Genomic DNA, 24,607 nt, shown 5'->3' with positions numbered 1-24,607 from the left:
GGGAGTTAGTCAGACACCGTCTTAGGGAAACACCAACAGAGTAAATCAGCAAAGAGACAGACCAGTGTTACCATTGGCGCACAGCATACTGCAAAGTTGCAATTCAGGGCACAGAGAGATGGTGTACATCCTTGCTTCCATTGCCTGCTCTCCTTCTTTTCCCTCAACCTCTTCAGTCTGCTCTAATTCTTGGTAATAATTCTCTTGAAATTGGAATCAGTTTACTCTATTGCTACCAGAAGCATTGTCTGCACTGGTGATCACCATCCGTATCTCCTCTGATATCATCACATCAAAAGTCAGGCATCATTTCTACTCCTACACATGACTATCTGTATGCGTTAGCCTCCCTCGAAGGACCACCTCCAATCGCTGAAAAATAGAGATGGGGTTTCTCATAAAAACAATGGGGAAAGCTCCAAACTGGCAAGGAGAGGACAAACCATATGAATGATCCACCAAACCATAACTTACCCAATGAACTAAAGACTACAGGGGCCCATGATGAAACAATCGATTCAATTGACAATGCATCTCCTACTCAGGGTTTGCATCCACCAAATAAGAGGAAGTGAAGGCTCTAGATCTAGCAAAGAAGTCATGAGCAACTGAGATGATTTTCCAATGAGTAGTGAAGGATTGTAGATCTGCCTCCCTATGAAGCAGCACAGATATCTAAAATTGCAGACAACTCAAAATTACAACTTGTCCTAATAACCAGGAATGCCTAAGAAAGGAGTTGATAACCCGATGCAATCGCCCTCCCTGAAAAAAGATTCCAACATTTGCTTGGAATCTGCATATCATTTGTAGTTGTGTTTGGGCTTATCAAGGGTTTGTGACAGGGCCGGTCAAGGGTGGGAGGGAGCCCTACCCCAACATCCCTGGGTGTCAGAAAATGTGCAGCAAGGCCCCCTCTCACCACCTCCTTACATGCTAGGATGACGCCATTGCAGGATGCCGAAGAGAAGATGGTAGCCACAACGCTGGGTGGGCCAGAGAAAAGAGGCTGCAGAAGCCAGCTTGAAGCTATAGACAGCAGACCCTGATGTCGCGCTAAAAGACATTCCAGCAACAAAGACAATGGATCAGCAAAGGAGAGGAGCTTGACACCAAAGGAAACTCATTAACGTGACAGGGCCACATGGAATAGGTGGAGGCACGTAAAGCCCTTATGAAATCTGATCAGCCCTCCACTGTCACACACCCTGAGAGCAATGTAAGCCATTGGTAGGGTAAGTTGGCCAATCCTGTGAGGGCAGAGGTATTTAAGAATCGTTTGGGGGTGTTTTGCATGGGCTGCAGTTGGATGTGGACAGGCGGTGGCGAAGGACGTCCAAGAGACAAGAGGAAGAGAGTGCGACAGGAGTGCAGAGTGATGGATAGTATTTGAGAGTGGAGGTAGTGATAGCAGGAAGTGGAAGTAGTGGTAGTAGGAAGTAGAGATAGTGGGAGTGGGAGCAGCAGAGCAGCTTGGAGAGGTAGTAACTAGTGGTAGTAGTGGTGTTAAGAGTAAGACTGGAGTTAGAAGGTATAGTGCAGCAGTAGTGGTATTCATGAGGTGGTGGTAGTAGTAGTAAATTGGGAACACTGGAAGTGAGAGGTAGAAGTGGAAAAGAGAAGGGGAGTAGCAGAGTAAGTACTAGGAGAGACAATAGTAGCAGCGGAGGCAAGGAGAAGGAAGGAGAAGATAAACTGGAGGTAGCAGACGGCATTGGCAGTACTGAGTGGAGGAATTGGGAAGGAGAAAGAGTTGTAATGTTGGAAAGCAGACAGTGAGATGAGAGGGGCAATACTATGGTGGGAGGAGAACATCTTAGAGACAAGGGTAGTGAAAGGTCAGGAAAGAGCATGCATGAGATCAGAGAGAGTGACATCAGGTGAAAGTAGGCATCATCCCTAATTTGCTAGAACACTAAGTGGGATAGGTCAGGGAAAGTTAGAAGATCCCTATGGAGTTAGTCAGCCACCGTTTTAGGGAAAACACCAACAGAGTAAGTCTGCAAAGAGACAGACAGGTGTTACTGTTGACAAGCACTAACATCCCTGATAAAGACACCTGGGTTAAGGAGAGGCTAAAGTGGTGGAAATCAGATAAAGTGGGATGGCCCTGGCACCAATTTCCCTTAAACTCTGGCAGACTCAAAATAACCTCTTTTTAGAGCCAAAGCCCTTCTGTCTGTACAGAGGAAAAATAACACTCTTGGACTAGATATCAGAGTCAGACGTTATTTGTGGTGGAATTGACAGGTGGGGTCAGAGTGGGATACTGTGAACCCCAGTACAGAGGTCAGCCGACACCAAATCTTGGGAATACAGAGAACAACTACTACTGCCTGAGTACCAACTAGGATCTCCTCCGAGGCATCCAGCTGTGATCTGTATGGAGATGAAGATGTTATTATACACCTGAGTGGTCAAGCCTTGGTCTGGACTGGGATAAAGCTGGAGTAGCCAGTTGTGACTTATGTAAGAGTAGCATCGAGTCAGGCTTGGCCCAGGAACATATCCTGGATGTTGGTGTGGGGGTGATTGATCAATATTATCCTGGGGAGGTCAAGGTTATTCTCTTGAATCTTGGGAATACTCCATTGCATAATTGCTTTGTGAACGCCTTCTGGTACTGGAAATCGAGGTGGGTGCGACATTGGGTGGCTCCGAATGGGCAGAGGCCGGATTTGGGGAATTGCCTGAGCTACATTAAGCCGCCAAGAGCTCTACCGAGACATTGGAACTTGCCTCGGTTGATTTCTTGGACTGATCCTCTCTTGGAATAAGCACAAAGAAACGTGGTGTCCCCAGAGAAGATCAGCCATACTCTGAAGACCCCTCACTTTATAGACAAAAATGGGCTTCCCCCTTTTAACACTGACTGAGATAATTGAATCTACTAGTAAATTAAAATCTGCTTCTCCCACAGACGCTATTTCTGTCAGTGTTTTAAAGACCATAATGCCAGACATCGCTCCTATACTTACCCAAGCTATAAACCATTCTTGTTTAACCCAATCGATTCCTTCCCTGCTTAAGCATGCTCTGGTAATACCGCTTTGGAAGAAAAACCTTCCCTGGACCCGTCTGTCTTAGCCAATTTCCGACCTATATCAATTCTCCCATTCCTCATGAAACTTCTGGAGTCTTTAATTACACCTTTGACCAGTACGTTTTTCAAAGATACTTTCTTCTTTGATTCATCTCAATCAGGCTTCCAACCAGGACATGGCACGGAGAGTGTGTTGGTCTCGGTGGCTGACGACCTTGCCGGTCTCTCTGATCCGGATGGTGTTGGTGCACTGATCCTTTCAGATCTGTCAGCTGCATTTGATACCATCGACCATACCACCCTCCTTGGTCGGTTGGCTGCAGCGGGTATTCCTTGGACCGTATTGTCCTGGTTCTAATCTTTGTTGACAGACCACACCCAGTACCTCTCTTTGTCACCTTACCATTCTGCTCTAGCTTATGTGATGTGCAGAGCGCCCCAGGGCTCGGCCCTATCGCCTTTTCTTTCTTTTTTAAAAAAAACTTTATTTGTGTTTTATCAACATAGCAAAAAGGAAAACAAAGGAAACAAATACGAGTTGAACATTCCCATCGCCCAACAGTGGGCTAAATAACTTGCACCGTGATACCCCTGCCCCCCGTCACTCCCGCCCCCCCACCTGCCACAAACCAGTGTTCTTTCAGTTAATTAAAGTTTGAACCCCTCAGACGCTCATCGACAAAGATAGCCAAGTTGTAATAAATGCCTATGTGCTCTACCTACTTGACTACACACTCATATTATTAACCCCAACGGTGGTCAGTCATTTTTTCGAGAAAAAAATGTTGAATGACATTTTTTTCAAAAAAATAATGTCGAAAAAAAAAGTTGAATTCCGTTTTTTTAAATTATATATTTATTTTGGGGTCCGGGAGTTAAAAAAAATGGGTAAAACAAAACAAAAATTAAAAAAGGGGGGCTTGGGGGTAAACCCCCCCATTTCGTATAAAAAACGTATTAAAAAAATAAATTCAACTTTTTTTTCGACATTATTTTTTCGAAAAAATGACTTTAGACATTTTTGCATTCGAAAAAATGACTATAAACCAACCCCAACAGTTCGGAAACTTATATCTTAATATTATTCAGAAGTATCTAACATTGTTCATACTCAGAGTCACACTTCCGCTGTCCACTCGGCACCATCGGCCAGATGATCAACCTGGTGATGAGGAGATTGAGGAATCGTTTTGGGAGTTCATCAGTTATATTACATAGGGCCCCCAGATGTCCGGGGGATGAGCATGAAGGGGCAACATTTTGATGAACTCAGTCTCCACGTCTTGCCAGTAAAGCACATCTTTTTGCGAGCCTGTAACAGAGGGACCTTGGCCCCAGGCCATAGCCACCCTTCTGCGTACCAGGATTAATAGGATGCTGGCTAGTTTCCTCACTGCCGGCGGCAGTCGTCTAGTCATTCCAAGAAGTATAACTGTGGGGATAGGTGCTAACTCTACTCCGAATATCGCCTCTGTTTCTTGGATGACTCGAGACCAGAATTTGGACAGACTCGGCCAGCTCCAGGCAAGGGGGAGGAAATCTGCATTCGGCTCTCCACACCTCTCGCACTTCGCCTCCGCGTCTGGTCTGTGTCTACACTTTTTGGATGGGGTGTAGTAGGTTTGATGTAGGTAATCAAAGTGGATGAGTTTGAGCCGAGAGTTCAAAGCAACTTTCTGAGTTTGCTGGAGAATATATGCCCAGTCTTCTTCAGGAATGGGAGTTTGCAGTGTTTTTTCCCACCTAGTTTTCACGCGCGTGTTTTCTAGTGTTGTGTCTATTAGAATGGATCTATATAGCGTTGAAACTAGTTTGCCTTCCCCCTGTGTCTGTATTATGCCATGTACTAGTGGCCATGTTGGAGGTTGTCGTGGAAAGGAGGGGAATAAGGCTTGGATAGCGTGGCACAGTCTAAAATATATAAATATATCTAGAGAAGAAGTACCGCCTCTCTCCTTGGCCTGTTGGAGTGATAGAAATGCTTCATCAACAAAAAGATCACCGAACTATTGTATTTGCATTTTGTCTGCCCATTGGAGGAACACTTTCTCGTTCGTAAGGGGAATACCTGGAATGAACCTAATGGGTAGTAGTGGAGAATATCTAATAGATAATCCATATTTCTGTGCGATTTTTTTCCAAATAGTGTATGTGATCAGCATTCCATTAAGTGTGGAGTAGGGAACCGATTGCTGACTAATAATAACTGCCCGCAGTAAATTGGGTGACGCTAGGGCTCACTCTATCTGGACGTGGGGTCTGATGAGGTGAGTAGAGTACCAGTGGCTTAGGAAGTGTGCCTGTGCGGCCCAGTAATAACGTTCCAGGTCGTGGAGTGCAAGTTCGCCCTTCGTGGTTGGTAATATAAGCGTCGAGTAAGCCACCTTTAAGGGCTTACCGGCCCAGATCAACTCTAGGATGAGACTCTTCAGCTTCTCTAGGAAACACTGCAGAAGCAGAAGTGGTATATTTGTGAATAGGTAGAGGAGTTTTGATAAGACCACCATCTTAGCCAGTGACGTCCTGCCCCAGAGAAGAGCCTAGGACAATGGTTGATTGGGGTTTATTGTACAATAGAGCGACTAGTTTTATAAATTGGTTCCCAAGGCCATGTTGCCTGAGTACCGCAAACATGAAGGACTGCGGCTGCCTGTTGTGCGGGATCTATCGCTGCTATAGCTCCGAACATTCTCCTGATGCCGAATGATGTGCTGCGCCCAGGCACAAGCCAGCCTGGTCCGCGAGCACCAATGCCGGCATCATGGGAATAAACCTGTTGGCTAGAATTTTGGCCAGAATTTTATTATCAAGGTTTATTAGTGAAATCGGTCAGTAGGAGCCGCATTCCTCGGGGGCTTATCTTTTTTATGCAGAAAGATTATGTTTGCTTCCCTCAGGGTCTGTGGGAGAATGCCTAAATACGCTGCTTCCTCGTAAACTTTCAATAAGAGGGTGGCTACTAATGGGCCAAATGCTTTGTAAAATTCCCCGGTTAAGCCATCGGTGCGGGGGGCTTTAGTATTAGGCAAGCTCTTTATCGCTACTAGGATTTCTTCCTGCGTGATGGGGAGGTTTAGTGGTTCGCGTAATTCTTGTTCTACCCAGTAAAACTCTGTATCTGCTAGATAGGTGTGGAGATGTTCAGGGTCGTCTGGATAGTGTGAGCTGTACAGGTTTTGATAGAAGGAGCGGAAGGTGTGGATTATTTTGGTTCTGTGTGGACTAGTGTCCCCTGTGGGATACTGATTCTCTCCACCAACGTGGGTCTTCTATCAGCAGAAATTAAACGGGCTAAGAGCGCTCCAGGACTCTGCCCCTCACCGTATTGGCATATCTGGTAACTGCGATGTAAGAATTTCAGCTCGCGCTCTGCCAGCGCTCTGAATTTAAGCAATTCTTCTTTAAGTTCCGCTTGGGTGTGCTTGGAGAAAGTGTTCGTGTATTGTTCCTCTAGGGCCTTCAGGCGTTCCTCACTTGTCGTGAACTCACGCCGTATCGTCTTTAGGATTCAGTTTTCTTTAGCGATACACACACTTCTTATATAACACTTCAATGTTTCCCACAACATCCCCGCCGAGGGGACTGAGTTTTGGTTGATGTTTAAAAAGCTTGTGATCTCCTCGCGGAGCTCGACAGCGAAAACTGGGTCTGTTAGCACCCCTGGTTTAAAGTGCCAGTGTGGTGCTGAAGATTTTGCAGAGGGGAGGTTGCATTCGAGAGTTACTGTAGCGTGGTCTGAAAACGTTTTAGGAAGAATCTTACAGCAACCCCATTGGAACGCGCTTTGCATAGAGACAAGCAGATAGTCTATACGTGAGCTGGAATGGTGAACCTCGGAGTAGAATGTGTACTCGCATTTCTCCCGATTCCCATGCCTCCAGATGTCGACTAAATCATATGCTTTGCAGATCTCTTGCACTTGGCGGCTTGCTTTGGAGGCCAGTATGGAGTTGGCTTGAGATTTGTCTTTTTGCGTGTGGAGATGGGTGTTGAGATCGCGCCCCAGATGATGATGGACTGTCCGATTTGTGTAAGTTGTGCGAGGACCCAATCGAAGTTGTTTGCCCCGTCTATGTTGGGGCCATATGAGTTTATGAGTTTATGAACATAACATCTTCCCCGGAAATGACGCCCTGTACCAGAAGGCCTCTGCCTTCGCTGTCTTTTTCCACTTTTTTTTCATGCGGAAGCCAACTTTAGAGTTAATGAGGATGGCCACTCCTCTAGCATACGAAGAGTAAGAGGAGAAGTAACGATGGCAACCCCAGCTTCGGGCCCAGATGTGTTCTTTTTGCGGGGTAAGGTGTGTTTCCTGTAGGATCTTCCTTGTTTTTGCGGGAATGTTACCTCCCTTAATGTTCCACGTTGCTACGTTGAATCAGGCAGATGAGATCTATGTTCGCAATACATGGGCCAAGAGTAGCCCCGAGGTGATCCGCAGTAACGCAGCAGTCCATCTGTGGGGATGATTGCGTCCGCTGGGTCGGGAATAGCCTGCAGGGAGGTGGGGAAGGGGCGAGTCGAGGTCGGCCGGTGCATAACTATAACAACCTTAACAAACAGTGCCTTACACGGACAACCCCCAACTGGTCCGTTCGGCCTCTCCCCTGAAGTGAACATGTTACTGCTGCACGTGGGGCGCTAGTGACCTCCCATGGGAAGGTGCTCCTTTTAAATTGTTTGATAAATCCCGATCATCCGCGACGGGTGCCATGTCTTGTCTTGCCTTGCATCTGCCAGTCATGGTGGGTTTCTTTCGGTACGCTCCCTCCGAGTGACTGTCAGGCTGTTGTTTGAGATTTTGCATCTTCACTCATCTAAATATTGGGTGGCCTCCTCAGGTGAGTTGAAGAAGTGGACCCTCCCCTCGAACTGGACACAGAGATTTGCGGGGAAGAGCATTGAATAAGTGATTTGGTTCTCCCGCAGCTGTTGTTTGACAGCTGTAAAGGATCTTCTTTGAGCTTGGACTGCTGGGGAGAAGTTAGGGAAGAGTTGTATTGTGTCCCCGTCATATTGCAGGTTCCCTTTCTCCCTTGCTAGCCTTAGGATAGTATCTCTGTCTTTGTAGTTTAACAGCTTAGCGATAATCGGGCACGGGGGTGCCCCAGGGATCGGTTTGGTGCTGGGAATCCTGTGAGCCCTTTCGATTGTGAATAGATGAGAGAGAGCCATGTCGCCACATAGGTCTCTGCACAGTTTTTCCACATAGTCTTCCACTCTGTTAGGAGTTGCTTGTTCCCGTATTCCAATCACTCTAATATTGTTTCGGCGGCAGCGCCCCTCCAAGTCCTCGTTCTTGGCCATGACTGTTTTCATCTGTCTTTCGAGGGTGGATACTCTTGCAGTTAATGAGACTGCGCCGTCATCTAGGTCAGAGATCCTTTGTTCGACGTTATCCAATCTGTCTTTATGTTTGTCCAGGTGATGCTGGAGAAGGTCTACCTTAGATGAGAGTGTGTCCATTTTACTGTCTAGACTCCCTATCACTGATTTAAGTTCCAGAAGGATCTTGCGGATATCAACTTGCTGTTGGTGTTCATACTTTGCCTCGCTGTCGTCGCGCAGGGAATCTGGGCCATTGTCTTGTCTTGGGGTTTTTGACGCTGGACCAGTGTCAAAGTTGAGTTTTCGCTGCGATTTGTCCTGTTTGCCCATCTTGGCGCTAGTCCCCGGGACGCTCAGCACAGCCTTCAGGAGCGGAATGCTGGGGTTGGACTTGTCTCGCTCTGGCAGGGGGAAGAGGTCTTTTGAGTTTGCCTTGCCCGAAGTGTTCGCTTGCTTTCCTGGTGACAGCTTGCAAGACCATTCCGCAGGATGGTCCTGGGATTAAGTACTAGTGTCGCGGGTGAGGGGGGAAGGGGCCGGCTCCACAATGCAGCCCTGTGCCAATCTCGGCGCTGAGCGGTCCCAGCCAGGTGGGCGCAGGAACTTGGTTCTTAGGTGGAGGGGGAGTCACCGCCTGATGCGTCTGAAGGTGGGCGCAGCTGAATTGGGCCAGGATGACGCCGCTGAACTGAGCAAAAAGTTACATATGACTCCAGCACTCGCTCCCTGGTGCGGCGCGCGCCTGGGGGGTCTAGCTCTGGCAGGTTTCAGTCAGTGGGCGAGTCCAAAGTGCAATTAGCGCATCAGCTATACCGGTGGGAGGGGGTACATATACGTGATGATGATCCCGGGGGGTGCTGTCCAAAGGAAGCGTTGATGTACATGCAGGAGAGGAGAGCCTCGCTCCCCAGCGTGCTCCAAGGGCACTAAGGCTGCCTTTTATGCTGCTTTTGTGCATCCGTGTCATGGAGCACCACGTGGGGGGCGCTTACTCCTGCCTCCCCCCCGGGTCCGCCTCGCTTTCACGAGTCTCCCCTGCACACCCCTGTATGCACGTACAGTGTCACTGGGGGGCCCGTGCCACAATCCTCACCTCTAGCGAGCGGCCCTCGCCCGGGTTGGCTGTTCACGGCGCCGGCCGACTCTTCCTGTCACATGGTTCCTCCGCCATGGCACTCCGGTGACACCCCATGCCGTTTCGAAGGCCACCACAGAGCCGCCGCTGTCTTCGCCTCCTGCTGGCCTTTGAATTCGTGCACCCGCACCCACACACCTGAGAGCCGGCACAGCGAGCCGCGGTTTCCCACAAGGGGCGGGGGGTGGGCACCAGTCTCGTCTCCGCGGACCTGATCCGTTGCAAGCCACCGTCGCCGGGCTCAAAGGAATCGCGGTGCAGTTTCTTGGCTATTTTAGGCGCAACCCGCTCGCGGGGCCCTGGAGGAACTGCGCCTATGAAGTACACACGCCGATGGTACGGGATTGTGGCGATTAATCAGGATTTTTAAGGAGCTTTCAGGGAGCTCACAGAGGAGCCGCCATCTTGGATGGTCCCCTAGCACCCTCTATGGCCCTATCGCCTTTTCAGTTCAATGTCTACATTCATCCTTTAATCAAGCTCATCTGCTGGCATGGCCTCAACTGCTACTCCTATGTAAAAGTATAAATGCAACTATGCTGTCCTATTATGTATTGCCCTAAGCACACTCTTATCACTTTAGCATCATGAAACAATGTTGCAACATGTGAACCTGAAACCATTGCCAGAGAAGCCATTTTGTGTAAGGGGGTCATTTGAGTTTTGTTCTGCTCGCTGCTCATCATATATATATGATGGGGGCAACCAGACATGGGCTCCCTGCTCACTGTGCTCAGAAAGGCTCAGCTTCACCTCACTGATGAGGCCCAGCAAGGCTGAAACACGTGTATGGGGTTGCTGTTGGTACTCTTGTTCTGACGGTGCTGGACTGCCCATGTGGGCGGGACAAAGACAGATATGCAAATGGATATTTTCCATCTGTGAAAGGTACAGTGAGCAAAGAGCATGTGCTGCAAACTCTCATCTCAAAACAGGTTATCATGCCATGTTCTTTCTGGAGAGGAGCGCCTGCTACTTTTTTTGAAATATTTACAAGGAACTTGGGGTTGGTCACCCTAAATTACCTGGGGGCAACCAGACGTGGACTCCCTGCTCACTGTGCTCAGAGAGGCTCAGCTTCACCTCACTGATGAGGCCCAACAAGGCTGAAACACGTGTATGGGGTTGCTGTTGGTACTCTTGTTCAGAGAGGAATTGCCATAGCATTTCGGTGCTGGACTGCCCATGTGGATGGGACAAAGACTGATATGCAAATGGATATTTCCCATCTGTGAAAGGTACAGTGAGCAAAAAGCGTGAGCTGCAAACTCTCATCTCAGAACAGGTTATCATGCCATGTTCTTTCTGGAGAGGAGCGCCTGCTACCTTTTTTGACATATATATATATATATTTTTGTTATTATTTTGTTTTTGAATTTCTTTTATTGACTTTAGTTTGAAAAAGTAAACAAAACTTTTTTTGTCACGAGTTTTCATCATTGCGTTCCATTTTCCTCAAAAGGAGCAAAGACAGAGAAGAGTAAACGGAGAAGAGAAAGGGCAGAGCCAAAGAAAGGAAAGGAAAGAAAGAAAAGGGAGACGTGGACGTAGGCGTGGAGACAAAGAGAGTAGGAGTGAGAATAAACGTTTCCAATAGAAGGTAAAGTAACACTCCATCTTCCTCTGTTGTGTTCTCTGGCGATGTTTGTCATTTCCAGTCATCGATATCGACATCGTTTTATCGTTCTGAATTCTCAAGTCCTCTATTCGTTTCTCTTCAACTGTTCCTCCTATTTGAATTTGAATTTGATGCTTCACATACTAATTTCACTCAACTTCATTTGACATGGCAGGATCATGTCCACGAAATTTATGATTGAGCATGTTAAGTTGGTATTTGTCCCCGATATTACATAGCTCCACCATTCGGCCATGTTTTCATTCTTTGGCGCAAAACGGGCTAAGTGCAATGCACGCTGGTTGGCAATATTTGGGCATTCAGTTATCAAATGTTTCAGTGATTCATTCTCTATCCGACAGTAGCAACAGATTGCACTCGTTGTCACCAGATCTTTTCTTTTCATTAAAATCTCACGAGTATGGTAAAGATTAAGTTGCAGTCTTAGAAATTGGTTTCTATGGTATTGTGACGGAATTCTGGTAAGATACTTAGGTAAGTCTCCTACTTTTCGCGAAGACATTCCCAAATCAATGGCTGTCGACAATGAAACTCTTGTGTTGGTGTTGATGATCCAGTTCCATTGATTAAACTTAACTTTCGCCAATTGTGGAGTATTCATTACCAGTGACATGTTTATATCTGCCGTTGCTAGAATTGACAAAATATATATATATATATATATATATATATATATATATATATATATATATATATATATATATATATATGTATACAAAGCAAAGAAAGACTGCAAAGTCTTAATTTCTCTCAAGCTGCACCCACATCTGATTTTGGAATCCTTTTGAGTCCTGCATGAGTTGCCCAATGAGGAATTCGGTCGTGGGGACCAACAAAAATAAACTGCATAGCATAAGTTGTATTAAAAGATGAAACTTTATTAAGTGAATAGCAGTAAAAAGGGCTTCCCAGTAGCAAAGAAGGCTAACTGACGCATTTCACCACACTCCTGTGGCTTGCTCACAGTAACTCCACCCTGTGGTGAGAGCTCATTTAACCCATGACACAACAAACAACATTGAAAAGGTGACTTACACAATTACTGATTTAGCTGGAAGGGCAAAAAATAGCTCGCAAAGTGCGAGTATATTGTAATGCCCAATAGGAGTGAGAATAGTGCCAATGATGTAAATCAAACAGAAAGATATACAATATATCAAATCTAAATGGTTTAAAAAACCAACCAGGAATTAAATACTACCACCAAGCTCATCAGAGCAATGCTAGAGTCATATAATATAGTTAATTGTCATATCATTGTTTGCACATTGTCCTATTATTAGGTCTAAACACTAACATTATACAGATCTCAATAAAAAGACACTGTTCTACCAACACGTTATCGTCAAATTAATGAGGCTATGTGTGCCGAGGCCATAATCGCATGTCCACATATTAATGTACGAAGAACCATCACGCAGCTTTACCCATAGGCGGAACCTAACAACTAGAACATAAAAGTTCTTGATAGTGACATAGCATAACATAGTCCTATATAGATAAAATTCATCAGTAAAGTGCTAGTGCATAGTGCAAAAGATTAATTGAAAGCAGCATGGTTTGATGAGCGGAGTAGTATCTCTCCGTCATAGGTTAAAGTGCAAGTGCTTTTTGACCAATTAAAACCAGTATTTCTATGATGCATATTTTGGCCCGAACTATATATTAACGCCATTTGTGGCTGATCATAGAAACAATTATTGCGTGTCGTTAGTCCGCCACTAAACAGATTAAAATTGTTAAGTGCAGGCAAAGTGCCTAATATTGTTGCCAATAAACTGGCAATATATATTTCATATCTTAAAATAAAGTGCCAATGGGATACTCATAAAATACCCTGAAATGATTCGGAACAGACATGCGAAAGGTATATGCTGGATTCTTATAACGTGTTCAGATAATAGTGTAATAAGTATAACCAAAAATATTCTATATATCAGTCTAGATAACTTAAACTGAGAACAAAGTTACATGTCAATTCCTTAACATAAACTCTTTGACTCTTCAATAATCGATAAATAGTGGCATGTAATGGCAATAAAGATATTCTCACTTTTAAAAAAGACATTAGCCCATATAGCCAAAAGTTGATGCATCCAAAATTCAATACAAGGTTTGTACCTGTGTACATGTGTGTCATCAAATAAGTGAATATTTAAAAATAACCATATAATCCACCCACAAAAACAAGAAAAGAAAGACAAACAAAGCAAGAAGTCAAGAATTGATGTAGAGAAAGAGGCATTCAATAGAAAAGTTTTGATAAAAATGTGTCTCAGAATCAAAGTTGTATTCGGTTTTAGGGTCCAAAAAAGTCCCCCGTGTTCAGCTTTACACAATTCCTTGGCGAGCCTTATTTTTCCATTGATGTTTGTATTCTTGCTTGATTGGTTGCTGGGCAGCACTTGTGGTTAACCTTGAGCCTGAAGCTGATCAGGCTATATGCTCAATTCAATAATTTTGTCTTTTCATAAAGAAAGACAGGAACCAAATGTCTTGCGCCCTCAGCACAACAAATTTTATTTTCCAAATTGATAAATCAATGCTTTCAATTCTATGCCCTCATGTTTTCAATTCTATGCCCTCTACACGTGTTTCACTATCTTGTTTTTTCAGCTAGATCTTCAGGAGGGACTTTACACGTTTTTTAGTAATGCAATTGTATGTCTAAAAAGTGAAGAAAATAAAAAGAAACATTTTTTGATTCAGAATTTTTTGACAATGTTTTGCAAACATTTCTAATGTTGGCGGTTTCAACTTTGATTGCTTTTTAGGATGATTTAACATTTCATGTAACAGGCACGAGAAACCTGTAAATAATCAGAATTCTTTCACTTACACTTGTTTCTTCCCCTGTGCCGCTACATTTGTCTAGTTTTTACTTTGAAAAAAGTTGTTCGTTTTAAAGCTGTCCCAATTTATGGTTTTTAGATGCAAAGCTAGAAAAAGAGGGACAATTGTCATATTATACTCTCTTGGCTCAGTTCAAAAAGATACACCTATATGCTAAATACAGTCTATTGTTTACTCACCTTTGGCTATTTCCCTTTTTGAGTTGTGTCTCTCATTCTCTGTAAACAATCCCGCTCTCGGCCTGATAACCAATGTGCTTACCTGTTTTGCCTTCCTCTTTTATAGTAGATGGAGTTGCGGTCACGTGTTCGATTCGATCACGTGATCGCTAATCCTCCATTTGGTCAGGAAATGACACGACTTGTCTTTCCTGCTGTGACTATTTTTGCTAAAAAAGTATAATCGTGTTTCTTGTCAATTGTACCTGATGCTCTTATTCCCTCATTTAGTTTTTATTTTTGAGCAAAATATCTCGTGTTTGATATATCACGTATGGTTTGTTTTGTCTTATAATGATAGAACCTTGAAGCTGTACATAAGCATGAGTAATCTGCAAACCCAGGTGCCGTTCTGTCTAGTTAGGCTATTATAGCAGACAGCTAGAAAGAATTATACATGGCTGTATGTGCTCCCCCACAGGAGTTGTTATTCATTTCTGCTTCAGAACTGTATGACCTTAGCCCAGAAAGATAACATTAGCTGGTAAAACAAGGAATGCCACCTCATTATAGGGAACATGATATGTCTTCCTACATCCAGATGCACCCGGTACTCAGATACTAAATTGTCTGGGCACTGGCAGCAAGAGTGTAGAATGTTTTAGTATAATGAAATACTCACTAACCCCTTGAACCCTATCCTGATGATGTCTGAACAAAGGGGGGCGGGCAATGCCTTCTAATGCTGTGAAGTTTGCTATATATGTGCCTGTTGTACTGGTGCTCTCTCTCTCTCTCACCTCACGGTGTCCGCCTTACACATTGTGGGGCATTGAGATCCCTTTGATCAAATGCTCTTATTGAATAAATATATTTGACTTTGGATCCTCATGACTGGCGTGTCATTAGTATATGGTTGGATGACTTAATTCTGTTCTTTGATCCGTCAAAATGGTGCCCGAATAGGGACCCTCCCACTGATGCCCCATCGCAGAGTCGAGCGAGGATGAGGGGACCAGACCAAGATTGGCGTGTGCGGTAGGGGCACCCCTATGCAAAGTGAGAAGTGATTCCTCCGCACATCTGCACACAGCCCTTCTCTGGCCGGCAGACCGCGTCTTGCGAGCATGGCAGCGAGGGTCCCGGAATTGAGGCTGTTTGAGCCAGGACACACCAGACACGATGACTGCATCTTTCAGGACGATTGTGGAAATAAGGGAAGTCATGCCCGGATACCCAATATCCCTGATATTGGTTGTTGAGAGTTGCCTTGCAAGAAGCAAATGCCCAGATAAAGAGAGTACGGGTTGTAACTATGCTTGGGAAATTGACATCCTGCTTTGCCAGATTTTTGCAATGCGGAAGTCGAAGTTTGGAATATGACCAACCGGCGCAACTGAAGGGTCGCCAGCATAAGTAATGTACATAAAATATGGACTAGGAGCAATAGTTTTTAATACAATTTGGCACAAACAAACTAGGGATGCACCCGAACTTCAATGGCCGGATTATGGCAGTTTCGAGCTAGCCCGCATAGCACACTTAGAAACTGTATTGTTACGCAAGAAGGCTAGGCCCGCTGCATTTGACACTATCAGAGATTGGAGGAATGAAGTGGCACAGCGCTTGCGAAGTAGAGAAAAGCATGCACGCAAACATAAGACTAACACTGAGAAAGCATTAGAGCACGACCAACAGAGACAAGAAGATAACATTAGGGGTTTAGATAGGGCATTCCAGTTAGAGATACAGAAGATATATCCCTCTCAAGATATGCATGCTTCAGATGAATTGATAAACAAGATATTGAATGAGTGACGGTCTGACTCAGTTGATGATTCCACTGCACCGCCTCCCTATGTACCGCCTCCGGCTGCTCCTCTGCTTGCACCCCCTCCTGTATTGGCACCTGTGCCAGCTGTTGCAATGCTACTCCCTCTCTCCCATCTGCGCTGTGGGCGTCATTTCCCCCGCCACCTAGTGAGGCAGATTTGCATGTTGACTCTCGCCCGAGTGGTTCTGTTCCACTGTCGGAAGTCTAGAATGAATACAGAGAAACCCGTAGTACAGTTAGCAAAGAAAGAAGGATGGAATTGCACCAGTGGGCCGAGCCATATGTTGAAGGGGGCGATGAAGGTGCCACTTCATCTGCTTTGTCTGATCATGGGGATTCCACTGACCAAAAGGTATTGATTGAGAGAATGGCTTCATATTTGGTTGAGATATGGGGAGATTTAACAGATGAAGTTGCGCCGCAAGAGTTGCTTGACCAGGCGGTCCTTGCTCGGACTTTCTAGTAATAGTGCCTAGATGAAAGAATTTCTGAGTTGAATATTTGTATTCAAGAGAGAACTTGACCGTTTGCACAAATTACTTGTAGACAAGCATAAAACACAAACATCGTATGTTCAGAAGCGGTATTTCCTTCCTTCAAAACCGGTTAGTGAAGAGATGCGTATTTGTGTGAGAGATGCCCTTAGGTGGATTTCAGATGCCACTATTCCCCCGATTGAAATTCATGATACGTTTTGTCAATACACAACTGCAATGCAAGGGAAAGTGTTGTAGGTGATGGTTGAATATTTGCAGGACGATTGTATGAAACGAAACGCGTATTGCCCGTCTGATTTAATGCTGATTTACTAAAGAGCGTTCTCAACTGAAACCGCATTGACTGTATTGTTTCTTGATTTGGCCCTATTGTTGAATAGACGTTTAAACCTACCCATGATTGACCCGCCCACTATGCAGTTACCTATGAGAGAGGTTCCGCCAACATTTGTTCCCAAAGTAGAGGTCCCACCAATTGATGGAGGTGCTGCACACACGATTGAAGCACATTACATTTCCCAGTTTGTACTTGTCCCATTTTCCTGGCAAGAAGTAAATACGCTTAAACAATCGATTCTAGATATTCGAAAGAATCCCTCTGGATTCTATAAGGAAATTAAATCTGTCTTACATTCATCAGTGTTTACATTGGGTGATATTGATTTGTTATTTCCTGTGATTCTGCCTGCTGACATATGGAAACAGATTAGGTCCGTGGATGACGGACCAGATTTAGGCGACACATGGGCTAACATGACTCAAGCAGACATGGATAGGAAGGCCGGTGAGCGACCCCCACACAGTATTTTAACATTGCCTATGATCATTGTCACTAAATTGAAAATGATTGTCCCAGAGAAAAGTATTGTTTGGGTCAAACTCACTGCTTGCATGCAAAACAAGTCAGAAGGTGCTACAGAATATTTTAACAGGTTTGAGGAAGTGTTTTTGGATTTTACTGGACAAGATCTGAGTACGGAACCAGGTAAAAGATTGTTTGTTGACAAGTTTGTGCGAGGTTTGTTGCCCGAAATACAGACACTGATTATGATGTCTGAAAGCGCATGGCAAGGAAAGTCGCAATCTGAGGTTCCACAGATGGCTCAGTATTATGAAAATAGAGTGAATGCAGAGAAGGATAAGGTGGAGAAAAGGAAAGGTGAATTGCAAACAAGGGTTTTGCTTCAGCAAGTGGCAAGGGGAGCTATAGGTGGTAACACACAGTTTAGAGGACAGTACAAACCACAGGGCCAGGCCCAATTAGGTCCCACATCCATTAACCAATGTGCATACTGTAGACAAGAAGACCATTGGCGCGCACAACGCCCAATCCTCCAGCAGAGAGCGAATGGTACCCTATTTATGTGATCAAGGGGACGTCCAGGCCTAGGGGGCCCTGGAAGGAATAATTATGCGAATAATTCGCAATCACAGCCACAGACACAACCCCAAGAAGGCCAAGGGAACCAACAACAGAATACAGGTGGCAGGAACATATTTGATAACCCCTCTAATGCATACTACACTGAAGACTTTACATCTGAATATGTACTTTTCCCATAGGACAGCCCAAAAGAGGGTCTGGAACCAATACCTATTTCCATTGGCCAAAAAGGGCCCTACATAGAGATGAGAATTGGGAATAGGGAGCATGTATTCTTAGTAGACAGCGGAGCGCAGAAATGCTCAATCGTCCATCAGCGGGTTACAGATATACCACTGTCAGGGCAAAGCAATGTTTCCGTAGGGTTCTCAGGTACACCAGTAATTTGCCCGTTTTCAAAGCCGCTTCCCTATTATATTTGGTCCTTTCACTTATCAGTGTCCATTCCTACTGACCAAGAATAGTGGTCAGAATTTGTTGGGGTTAAATTTGTTGAAGAAATTGAATGCTGTGATTTACTGTTCTCTGGATGGAGTGTATTTGACGATTTTGCTGCAACAAAATCCCGTTTCGCAGTTTGTATCCATGCCATTGCCAACTGAATTAAGTACAGTCCCAGCATGTCTATAGGACGTGAATGATAATGATGTTGGTGTTTTGCAAGTAGACCCAGTCCACATTACCTTAAAACCAGGTGTTGCCTTGCCACATATTCCGCAGTATAGAATCTAGGTTGAAGGTGAGCAGGCCTTGAAAAGCATTGTCTCTGATTTGGTACATAGAGGAGTAATTGAAGAAATTGCAGGGAGCGTGTGTAAGAGTCTGATTCTTCCAGTGTACAAGAAAGGGGATAATGCGATTCCATTCCATTTTATTATTGATTTGCATGTGATTAACAAGATTGTTGCACCTCAATTCCCGATTGTCCCCGATGTCACTACAATTCTGACTATGATTCCAGCTACCGCTACGCACTTTACTGTTGTGGATTTGAAAAACGCTTTCTTTAGCATTCCAGTGCATGCTGATAGCAGATATTTATTTGCGTTCACATTAGGTGGGCGCTCTTTCACCTTTACACGAGTGCCACAAGGCTATACAGAAAGTTGGAGCATCTACAGCAGGGCCTTAAAAGAACAATTGGACATGTTAGAACTACCCTCTTCCTGCACACTATTACAATACATTGATGACTTACTGATAGCAGCAGATTCAGAGGATGCTTGCAAGGAGGTCACTGTATTGTTATTGACACACTTAGCAGAGCATGGCCATAAAGCATCACTTAAGAAATTTCAATATTGGTGCCAGGAGGTGGCCTATTTGGGTTACCTACTGTCGAATTAGGGCAGACGCTTGACACCAGAATGAATTCGGAGCATATCTGATATGTCTGTCTGAAATACACAGAAAGAGGTCAGAGCTTTAATTGGCATGGCCTCATATTGTAGACAGTGGATACCAAACTTTTCTTTGATGATTAAGCCTATGTTGGCATTGACGAAGAAGGATGCTCCTTCGCCCTTGCCATGGAACATGGACTGCCAGACAGCATTCGATTCGCTCACAGCTGCATTGTGTTCAGCTCCAGTTCTGGGCACACCGAATTATGAAAAATGTTTTGTCCTGTATGTTCATGAATGAGATGGTTGCGCTCTAGCTGTATTGACACAAGAACATGGGGGGAAGAATAGACCATGCAGTTATTTTTCCTCCACACTCTAATGCTAACCTGGTATCCACGTGGACGTCACTCAGCCTGTTCTGACCTCTTACGACCTCGAACCCTTGTCTGGAGTCTACTCGACTGGAGACTGTGCCTGAAACACAGGATTGGTAGAGTTTAACTCCCTATTGTCTCTGGGTGCTTGAACCCCTTCTTCCCCGGGGTCCTACCCTTCCCTATGATCCACAGCTCACCTTGTATTCTTGGAAAGTGTGCTCTCCATCCTGCTTTCAGCGCAGGGGCGCGTTGATTGATGCGGGCTCGTTGCTGCCTAGTTACTTCACTGGCAAGAGTCTAACAGGTAAGTATAATGAGTCTTTTAAACAGTTCTCTAACTTCGTTCCTTTCCTTCCTTAGATGATGGCCGGCGTCCGGGGATGACGACGTGCTGCTAAGATGAGTAGCGCTGAAGGTGAGTGAGAACGCGATGCGCGATGCGACCCTTTCGAATTTGTAGTTCTTTTTCTGTGTCTTTTAGGTGCTGCGACGTATTGAGCGTGGATGCCGGTTATGAAGAAGAAACGCGGTGAGTAAGCACGGTATGCAGCGCCTCTAGATGTTACCACGCTAATCTGGAATGTCTTTTCCCTCTTGCAGATGGATGAGAGGTTCCGGAGACAGAGTTCCCCCAGAGCGGCTGGGATTCAGGTAAGCGTTTGAAGCTCGTACAGTGTTTAAAAATAAGCGAAGATTTGCTGAATGCTTACTAATGCCTTTTTTCTGTTCTTTTCCTTTTTCCTTAGGAAGCGGCGTGCCAGGATCGGAATGACACCGCCGAAGATGCCCGCAGAACAGAAGAAGCGATGAATGATGGGCAGAAGCGCCGCAAGGTAAGGCTGTTCCTAACGGTGTTCTTGTTCTTGCAGGAGCTTAGCGCAGAAAAAAGATGCAGGCCTACTGGAGACCGATCCGAACACGGTGAGTGTCACGCTGCAGGTGCAGAAAACACAAAGCATGTTTCTCAGCCTGGGCGTGGCTTAAATAGTCTCTGGGTATCCCAGGTGTCTCTGGGCTGAACCACACCCAAAAGACTAGACTGCACATGCAGTTCTGGGAACCGAAATATGTGGGGGCATCCATCTTGTCCCCATCAATGCACTACAAGTTCAATCCCCAATGTTATCCTATGGGAGTGAGTGAGTCTAGTGCCACAAGCGGCAAGTCTGACTCCAAGTGGGTCTTTGAAGGGATGGAGAGGTGATCGTGGCCTGGCTCCAGCCTGACATCTTGGAGGGTTGGGGACATGAGGGGCAGGAATCATGACACACTGGATCCAGTTGCATGCATTTTGCTGCATTGTCTGAGAGCGTAACCGGTCATTTTACCGAATGTAAAAGTTTCGAATGGCAAACTTTCAATTTTTCTTTTCCGAAATGCCATTCTTTCGAATGACAATTTCGTTGAAAAAAATTCGAAAGTGCCATCGACATGGGTTAGGGTTAGAGTTGGGGCTTTGGTTAGGATTGAGGGGTGGGAGGGTGGCGTGGAGGTTGGGGAGGCTGGGGCGAAACCACCCCAATACACACTAAAACTATGAAACGTTACATGAAGCTGTCCAGTGCTGAATTTAGAGCACTGGACAGCTCCATGTAACTTTTCAAAGTTACAAAAAAAAGCATTGAAATGCTACTTTTAACATGTGAAAGTGCATTTCAATTGAAACCAGTCCGTGATTATTGTCGATGGACTGGTTTACAAAGAAATGCACTTTGCATGTTAAATATAGCATGTCACAGCTTTTGTTTTCGAAACGTTTGTTTTGAAATGTTTGTTTTTTGTAACTTTTGTATCAAAATAATCACTATAAACCGTCTGAGAGCTGCTACTGCTGCCACTGAGTCAGTAAATCAAAGTGAGGGGGTGGTTCTGGGTCACTCTTTAACCGTCATGGTACCTCACTCAGTAAACGTTCTGCTGAATAGAATGCAGACACAACATCTAACGTCGCATCGGGTAACAAGGTACGAGCTGATTCTCTTTGCTCCACATATCCAAATTAAGAGATGTTGTGCTTTGAATCTGCTTAATTGCTACTTTCTTCACATGAGACAGAAAACTATGATATTGTATCACATGACTGCCTTTTTGTAACTGAACAAGATACAAAGGGAAGGGTTGACCTCACTGACACACCCTTGAGAGAACCAAATGGAGAGCTATTTGTGATGGCTCCTGTTTCAAATTACCAGACGGCACATCCACTGATGCCTATGCTATCACCACTTTGACTACTGTTGTAGAAAGTAAACGAATCCCACATAACTCGGCCCAAGCCACAGAAATAATCGCTGTGACTAGTGCCTGTGAAATATCTGAAGGTCTTAGTGTAAACATATTTATCGATAGCCAATATGCATTCAGGGTAGTTCATAACTTTGGACGTCTGTGGGCTGAGAGGGGTTTCTTGACATCGCATGGTACTAAGATCCAGCAGTGCAGTTTTTCTCGGTACTCGCACTCCCAACCAAACTAGCGATAATGAAATGCGCCGCACATTAAAAAGTGACGGATGACGTGGGAAAAGGAAATGCTTTTGCTGACAGAATTGCTAAGCAAAATGCAAATGACGTACACTCCAAAATGTACATTTTAGATTCAGCAAAATGGGTCACTAATACTTGCATGATGGAGCAAGGGATTGGTAGCATATAGGAAATTCAGACAGAGGCTACTCCCAAAGAAATCAAACAATGGTCAGAGGGTCCAGTGGAATTAGACTATGAGGGTTGTTGGGTTGATCATGACAAACAAAGATGGATGTTACCCAATGCATATGTTACCGCCATAGTCACAACAGCACATAGTCCGACACATATATGTGCAAAAAAGATCTGTCAGCTTCTAGACCCTGTCTGGAATAATGAGAACATCCCAATGGTTGCTGAGCGTCTTGTCCAAAACTGTATGCTCTGTCTGCAACATAACACTTGAAAGGGAACACCGACACTAAAGGATAGTTTCGGTCCTCCCTCCATTTGAAGTGATACACTTTGACTTCATTGAGATGGAGAATTGCCAGAACTACAAATATGTCCTGTGGTAATCTGTGCTTTTAGTAAATGGGTTGAGGCCTACCCACTGAAAGATTGTACGGCTATGTCTACAGCCAAATCTATGTTGAAAGAGTATTTCCCCAGGTTTGGATTGCCAAGAGTAATTTGGTCCGACAATGGCCCGCATTTTGTTGAAGCCGTAATACTGCAAATATGCGCAGGTCTGCAAATTGACAAATGTTTTCACTCAGCGAGGCACGCTCAGAGTGCCGGACTTGTGGAACATCACAACGGAATTCTGAAAAATAAACTTGCAAAGATATATGCCCACAGCAAATTGAAATGGCCAGATGCCTTGCTCTTAGCCTTACTCTCAATGCGGACAACCACACAGTCAAGAACAGGTCTTTCCCCGTATGAAATTTTCATGGGGTGGCCAGCGAATGTGTGGAATGTACCTAGACCTAGTAAACTTAGGGAGATAGAATATCCTCTGTTAGCTGATTACTGTTACCAGTTGATCCAAATTTACGTTTGATTTATCAGCAGGTACGAGAGGCTCTTCCAGCCAAATACGAAGGGCCGGGTCATTGACTGCGGCCAGGGGACTGGGTCCTCATGAAAAACTTTGATCAAAGAAACTGCCTTGAACCTCGGTGGAAGGGCCCCTTCCAGGTCCTCCTGGCCAATCAGATTGCCATACGTGTCGAAGGCCGAAAAGACTGGATTCATGCCACGCATGTTAAGCAGATCCGTTTCCTCTGCCCTACGACAAGTGAGACGACAAAGACGTAGATGATTCCATCTCCCAGAATTCATCAGCACTGATCGACACACAGAATGCCAAGCCTGAGTTGAATCTACTTCCCGAGCCTGAAGGGCATGGGGAGCTTGCAGCGCCATCTTTGCTGCCTCCCTTATTGTCTGCATCATCTTTACCAAAGCTATCTCTGCATCTGCACCTGTTCCTGGAGACAACAGAGTTTTGTTTTCTGATCACTTTCTGCCTGGTACAATCTGCGGCCACGTGACAAGAAGAACGCTACAAATTTGCAGTAGCCTTTATATTCGGCCCTGCCACTTGAAGGGCTGGGGAGAGGGGCTAGGGAAAGGGAGCGTATGAGCCAGAAGGAGGCACTGACACATGCTTTCCTGGTGCTTTTGAAGGTGTACGGTCTCTGGTCCTTGTGGGGACAAGCAAGGTCATTGTTCTGACACCTCTCTGCTCTACTTGCATTCTCTTTGAACCAACGAATTGAAGGATATCTGAATCACGCCAGCCCCCTCATCAACCCTCTGCAGGAAGTTCCAAAGAGGGCAAAGGGTTGGCAAGGACAGACAAGCTGCCTACAGACAAGACTAACAGGTGCTACCTATGGAGAAACTGTAAAAGCTTGACAGTGAGGCTTTAAAACGGATGCTGAGAAACCTTTAGAGAACTATGACTCTTTTTGGGGCCACCCGTACAGATAATGATGATGACCGGTTTGATGAAGATAGACATGTGCAAATGAAACAATGGTTCTTGAAGGCCAAATGTATATTGATCACAGTATTTGCATGTGTTACCAACTATGAGCACTACCACAACGGTTACCCCACACGTCTTTTCTCATACTCTCCGTCCTCAGGATGTTAAACATAGAGGGGGTTATGACAACAGCACCCTCTTACTGATAATGAACGCCACACATGCCATCCTGAATAAAACAAACTGCTGGGTTTGCTCGCATCTACCACAGCATTGGGAAAGAGGTCTGGGTTGGTACATACATCCTCTCCCTCTGACTACTGCCTCTTATGCCTCTCTTAGGGCGCTATTTTTCAGAAGATGGAATGATAGTGCTACAGGAAACTTTGATGGTACTAATATCAATGATTTCAAAAAGACTTGTGTTAACGCCATTGGGTTGTTCTATATTCTCAAACGGAAGCAAACCAAACATTGTATCTATCAGACCTGTTGATAGGTTTTCCAGACCCTATCAATCTATGATCACTTTCAAGATGGCTCCTG

The sequence above is a fragment of the Ambystoma mexicanum genome, chromosome 2p, assembly GCF_040938575.1.
Source record: "Ambystoma mexicanum isolate Mex_15411 chromosome 2p, UKY_AmexF1_1, whole genome shotgun sequence".
Lineage (NCBI taxonomy): Eukaryota > Metazoa > Chordata > Amphibia > Caudata > Ambystomatidae > Ambystoma > Ambystoma mexicanum.
The sequence above is the reverse complement of the archived record's forward strand: the minus strand, read 5'-3'. Positions refer to the sequence as shown.